The sequence below is a fragment of the Gavialis gangeticus genome, unplaced genomic scaffold, assembly GCF_001723915.1.
Source record: "Gavialis gangeticus isolate Ggan-Ray unplaced genomic scaffold, GavGan_comp1, whole genome shotgun sequence".
NCBI classification, from domain to species: Eukaryota; Metazoa; Chordata; order Crocodylia; family Gavialidae; genus Gavialis; species Gavialis gangeticus.
The window spans coordinates 50718391-50724508 of record NW_017729022.1 but is presented as its reverse complement, the minus strand read 5'-3'; the positions used below and the strand labels follow the sequence as shown (position 1 = coordinate 50724508).

At 47.6% G+C, this 6118-nt stretch overlaps 2 protein-coding genes across 2 annotated transcripts in view; one reads left to right on the top strand and one right to left on the bottom strand.

Annotated features, from left to right (window-relative positions):
• LOC109295820 (heat shock 70 kDa protein 12A-like) overlaps window positions 1–6118 on the bottom strand; it is a 74330-nt gene that overhangs the window by 47397 nt on the left and 20815 nt on the right. The window lies entirely within an intron of this gene.
• Window positions 466–6118, top strand: part of LOC109295821 — a 12986-nt gene continuing 7333 nt past the window's right edge. The window contains exon 1 of the mRNA XM_019514892.1: window positions 466–495. The gene's annotated coding sequence lies outside the window, so the exon portion shown is untranslated. The remainder of the gene's footprint in view (window positions 496–6118) is intronic.

Here is a 6118-nt window from a genome sequence, read left to right as displayed (position 1 = left end):
GGGGGGCAGAGGAGGCAGGGGCACAGACACAAATAGGGGGAAGTTGTTTGACCTTCCCACACTACCTGCCTCTCCACTCCAAAAAGGGTATGTGTGCTACTGGAGGCTGTGACATGGTTACCCATTTCCTAGGAAGAGAACTACTTTCCTAGGAAGCTCCATGGTATATAAATAAAAAAATAAATAATTTTATTTATAACAGAAGTAATAACAGCAGCTGGCAGTGTTACAGAATTGCAAGACTGAAAATAAATCTGCAAAAATGACTGTCCAGCAAGCTGGGTATGGAGAATAGACTGATAAGAAGCTGGGAATGTCTCTCAATGCCTGGGATGAGTAACTAACCCTAGGCTTGCCTTGGGCATCATTTGGTGACTGTGATATTTATTTTTATCTGTGCAGCCCTTTCAGCCAGCCTCCTAGCATGGGCAGCCCAGAAAAGGAGAAAAAAGAGTATAAAAAGTTTGAGGAGGAAAAAAGAGCCTTACAGGAAAAGTAGAGGATTTACCCAGAACTTATCTATCTGTGCCGTTGGTTGAGGCTTGTAATTTTCACTTGTAAGTTGTGACACTGGTGTGTAGGAGCAGATGGATTAGTCCATAGCTGAAATTCAGGAACTTGCAAGATTGAACTACAAATTTGCCCAGAGCAGGCTTTGGAACTTCTGGTTTTGACTCGGATGAAAGAAGACAGAAGGAAACAGAAAAATAAAAGCCTTTATGCTGCCACATTTTCTTTCTTTCTGATCCTTCTCTAATTGGGAGTCTTGAAAATGACAAAGGTGTTCATATGAAGTGAAAGGTGATTTGAGCAAATCAGGCTTTTTTCCAAGCTCTCAAACAATTTTGAATAAAGTTTGTGTTTTCTGAGAGTTCTTATTCTACCTTGCCCAGGTTATCTGAGCCTGGTGATTACTGCCTTCTTGTATCACTCTGAAGGCTTTATATTTAGGGTGACCATATGTGCTGGGGTGGCCAGGGCAGTCCTGGAATTTATAGGCTGTCTCAGTCTCCCAGCCATTGGAGAAAATGAAAGCAAAAGTCCCTGAGTGTGCGTGCATGCATGCGTGCTGAAGAACATGATGCCTTTGTTGCCAGGGCTGAGGGTGCTGCATGGTCTCTGTCTGCCTCCTGCTGACTCACGTCTCTGGTGCCATCCCAGCACCTGCAGCCACACCCTGGACCTGCATCCCTGAGCTAGGGCAGGCTGAGCCAGCATCACCACAGGCCTCATGCAAAGCACCCAGCCCCATCCCAGTCACACCCTGCCCTAACTACGGAGGGGATTGTGAAGTCGGCACTTGCTAAGCTCATCTGGCCTGGAGGCGCACAGCCAGGATGCAGCTGCAGGTGCTGGGATGGGTCCAGAGCCGTGAGTCAGACCCAGCCAGACCCCCCAGCCTGGCCGGCGCCCCACTGCCAGCTCACAGCCGCAGCTCCAGTGAGAAAGGCACTGTGCTCTCTGTTCCAGCCCTGGCCCGGAGCACATACACATGTGTATGTGTGTGTGTGCGCGTGTGTGCACCCATCTCCCCCCTCCCCCACCGTACCTTCCCCATCCCAGATGTCCGTAAAATAACTATGGTCACCCTGTTTATATTGCCACCCATTGCTGTTGTAATTGGGGCACCTTCTACACCAAATTAGTAGTGTGAGCGGCATCCTAGTGGATTTCATGGAGTTTCTGGCCTTTTTCCCTTTGGGGATAAAAATTCTATTTGGGCTTTTGTTTAAATTGCCTCTTTTTCAAAAAGGTTGATTCAGTGGAAGGGGATATCAATGCTGTGAGTGTTTTTCTCATGGTGGAAAGGCAATGTCTGAGGGGTTTTCTGTCTTCTACCAATAGAAATGAACAAGCTGACTCGTACAAGTGGTATTCACACAACAGAGATGAAACTGAGACTCCACCAACCAACCACCCAAACTCAGCTGAAATGAAGATGGGACAAATGTTGACAGAAGTGGTAAACAAAGTCAGGTTTGTTTGGTGATCGGAAATTGTATTCTGCTGAATGCCCCATTTCTAGGGTCCAAACCCCAATTCAAATTCATAGTGAATTCCTGACATTCACACACTGGTACACCTTATTTGGCTGGAGGAACAGCATAGGATCCCTGTTGTCTGCCAGGGCTCAGCACTCTACCTTTGGACTGTTGCTTGGTTGATGACTGCTACAGAGCAAAATGCAGGTGTGACTAGTGACGGCAGGCAGGCCTGGGCCAGCTTCAGTCTAACTAGCATAAGTAATAAGATCAGTGAAGACACCAGCAGCACAGAATAGCAACTGGTATATGAAACAGGGTTCCTTGAGGGACAGCCTGCACCACCCTGTCTTCACTGCAGTTGTGACCTGTGCAAGCCAGATGGGAACCTATATAAATATTTGCCTATACAATCTAGTCATACCTTTGCTTTCCAGGTAGACATATCCCTGAGAGAGAGCTGACAGCTGAGGTCATGAGAGGTCTCTCACATGGCAAAACAGAGCAACAACCTCGAAGCCAGTGGACTAAAAAAGATATATTTATAATCATGTCTATTTTGACTCTTTTGTTATCTTGCCAAGATAACAGTTAGCCAAGAATTTTTGGGAGAGGGTCTTAGCGTTTGCAGACTGTGTACTTTGAATTAATATTTTTTTACCAACTCTAACCCTTTTTTATCATTCTGTGCCTGACAGCTCAATGCCTAACAAACAGGAAATCAATGCTTGGTTTCACCACTTGTCTGAAGAACTTCAGTGTGTGAAGGGAATTGCTAGGTGAGTGTGAAGGGACAGGATTTGATGACTGAGAAAAACTCTGATTCTGCAGCTCAAGGATGTGTGATGAAAACTAAGCCTCGAAAATTCCTGAGTGGGTTTATTTTATTTCCCTACAAGCTTAAAGAATGCTCTTGGGTGTTGATATTAAAAGCATTCACCTGCCCAGTGGCTGAAGAGCTACATTGACACAGAGGAAGCATAAAAAGTGAGGGTTGGAAGGGACCTCAGGAGGTCATCTAGTCCAACCCCCTGCTCAAAGCAGGACTGGCCCCAACCAAATCATCCCAAAGCTTTGTCTAGCCAGATTTTGAAAACCCTCAAGGATGGAGCTTCCACCACACCTCTGGGTAACCTCTCTAGGTAACCTGTTTCAGTGTTTTACTACCCTCCTAGTGAGAGAATTCATCCTAATATCTAACCTAAACTTCTCCTGCTGCAACTTGAGACCACTGCTCCTTGTTCTGTCATCTGCCACCACTGACAACAGTCCAGCTCCATCCTCTTGGGACCCCGCCCCCTTCAGGTAGTTGAAGGCTGCTATTAAATCCCCTCTCAGGCTCCTATTCTCTAAACTAAATAAGCCTAGTTCCCCCAGTCTTTCCTCATAAGTCATGTCCCCCTCAGCCCCATCACCATTTTTGTCACCCTCTGCTGGACTCTCTCCAATTTGTCCACATCCTTTCTGTAGTGGGAGGCCCAAAACTGAACACAGTACCCCAGATGTGGCCTCACCAGTGCTGAATAGAAGAGAATAATGACTTCCCTTGACCTACCGGCAACACTCCTATCAATGCAGCCCAGTATGCCATTAGCCTCCTTGGCAAAAAGGGCACACTGCTGGCTCATATTCACCTTACTGTCTACTGTGACCCCCGGGTCCTTTTCTGCAGAGCTGCTGCCCAGCCCATCAGCCCCCAGCCTGTACTGGTGCGTGGGATTGTTCCATCCTAAGTGCAAGACTTAGCACTTGTCCTTGTTGAATCTCATGAGCTTCCTTTTGGCCCAACTCTCCAATTTGTCTAGGTCACTCTGAATCCTAGTCTTACCCTCCAGTGTATCTACTATTCCCCCCAGCTTGGTGTCATCTGGAAACTTGCTGAGGGTGCACTCTATTCCATCTTCCAGGTCACTGATGAAGACATTGAGCAAAACCAGCCCCAGGACTGACCCCCTCGGGCTGCCACACGAGTGGGCAAAATGCGACCCACAGGCTGGATACAGCCCACCACGCCATTCTATCCAGCCCACAAGGCCCCTAAAAAATTTAGAAAATTAATGTTTATCTGCCCCGGCTGCCTGTCATGCGGCCCTCAATGGCTTGCCAAAACTCAGTAAACAGCCCTCTGCCCAAAATAATTGCCCACCCCTGGGATGCCAAGTAAACATTGAGGCATTGATTACTACTGTCTGAGCCCAATGCTCCAGCCAGTTTTCTGTCCACCTTACAGTCCATTCATCCAGCCCATACTTCCTTAGCTTGCCTGCGAGAATGCTGTGGGAGACAGTATCAAAAGCCTTACTAAAATCAAGGTATGCCACATACACCAGTCTCCCTGCATCCACAGAGCCAGTCATTTCATTATGGAAGGCAATCAGGTTGGTCAGGCATGACTTGCCCTTAGTGAATCCATGCTGACTGTTCCTTATCACCCACTAAGGAAATGGAGCTGCATTTCTTCTGCTTGACCTCAGCCTCCCTGTGTTGGGCCTTTGGGCTGCCACTATCTTCAGTTAGTCCTGCAGGGTAAATATGTCAATCCTATACTCCATTAGCACCTTACTAGGTATCCTGCAATTATGCAAGTTATGACATAGCATGGTGGCTTTCCATAGCAAACAATTGGCTGACTATATAATGATCCCATAAGCAGCAGCCAAACTTCCTCGTTAGGAAAAGACAAGTGGTAAATTATCCTTTGGCAGGAACTGTGTGCGTACCTATAGTGGTAGACAAGGTTCTTTTGGTGAATCTGATATCTTTTATTAAACCAACTTAAATAGTTGGAAAAAAATGTTAAGCAAGCTATAGTGGTAGCACGTGCTGCTCCTGGGACCATAGGGAAGTGAGAGTCTTGTATTTCCCAGGCATGGCTTTTTAATAGCTACTCCCAGGGTGGTACTGGCAAGCTCACAGAGGCCATCTGGGATGCTGGTGAGAGTGGCAGGGTGTTAAGTCACTGCAGGGGCAGAAAAGGGGTGGTAGCTTTAAAATGTAACTTAAAGTAAATGCCAGGGATAAAATGGCACAATGAAGTCCAAAAAATTAAATGCAGTGATGAATAAGATTCAACTAGCTCAGCTGCGGCAAGCACTCAGGTGATATTCTGAGTTTTCTCTGAGTCCCACACAAATCAGCTGGAAATCCATAGAGATCAGGCTCTATTGGGGAATTCCCCTTACTGATCAAATATTCATTGAAGTGAAAGCAGCCTCTCTCCAGGTCTTTCACAGCTTCCAAATGTGATCAGAGTAAGGACCTACAGAAAAAACCAAGGATGAAACTGCAGCAGGAATGAAATACAAACTGCCCATTTTCCCCAAAACCACTTGCAGAAAATTGGGGTGTACATTTACATGCAAGGAAAAGGGCTTCACTTGGCTCTGAGTATTTGGTGGGGGAAGGGAGATGTGGAATCGCTGCAACATTACTTGCCTCCATTCTGAGGACCAAGTCAGTCCAGAACAAAAAAGAAGCCCTGCAGAAGCTAATCACGTTGATTATATCGCTTTGGTATATTCAGCCAGGAGGCAAATAACTGTACCATGACATTGTATTAATACTAGGTTTACCCAATTCTAAGGCAAGCGCCCCCCTTTCCTCCCCCCCCCATTTAATGTAGGGAAAAATGTTCCTTGTCTTAAAATGATGTACAGGGGGGCAGGTGGCTGCTATGACTTGGGCTTCAGCCCCTACCTGGGGTTCAGGTCATAGCCACGGCTGCTGCCTACTCCCCCGCTTCCTCTGCACCCTGCCATCTCCCCTTGCAGCCTTTTCCCTCCTCTCTCCTCACACCACATAGCCTCTGCTCCCCCACTTGCCCCTCTCCCTTCCCTGCTTACCTTTGTTTCATGCACACTGCAGCCTGGAGCCCAGCCCAATCCCACAGCAGCAGCAGCAAACAGCCCACACAAGCTGCTACGGGTGCTGAACTAGGGCCATGCTCAGTGCCTACCCCAGGCTAGAGCCTGCTGGCAGAGACCAGGCAGTGGGGAGGGAGGTGCAGAGAGAGAGCAGAGGCCGGGGTGAGTGAGGTAGCATAGGATGGGAGGAAGAAGGAACCCAAGGCTGCAGGGGGGCAGAGGAGGCAGGGGCACAGACACAAATAGGGGGAAGCTGTTTGACCTTCCCACACT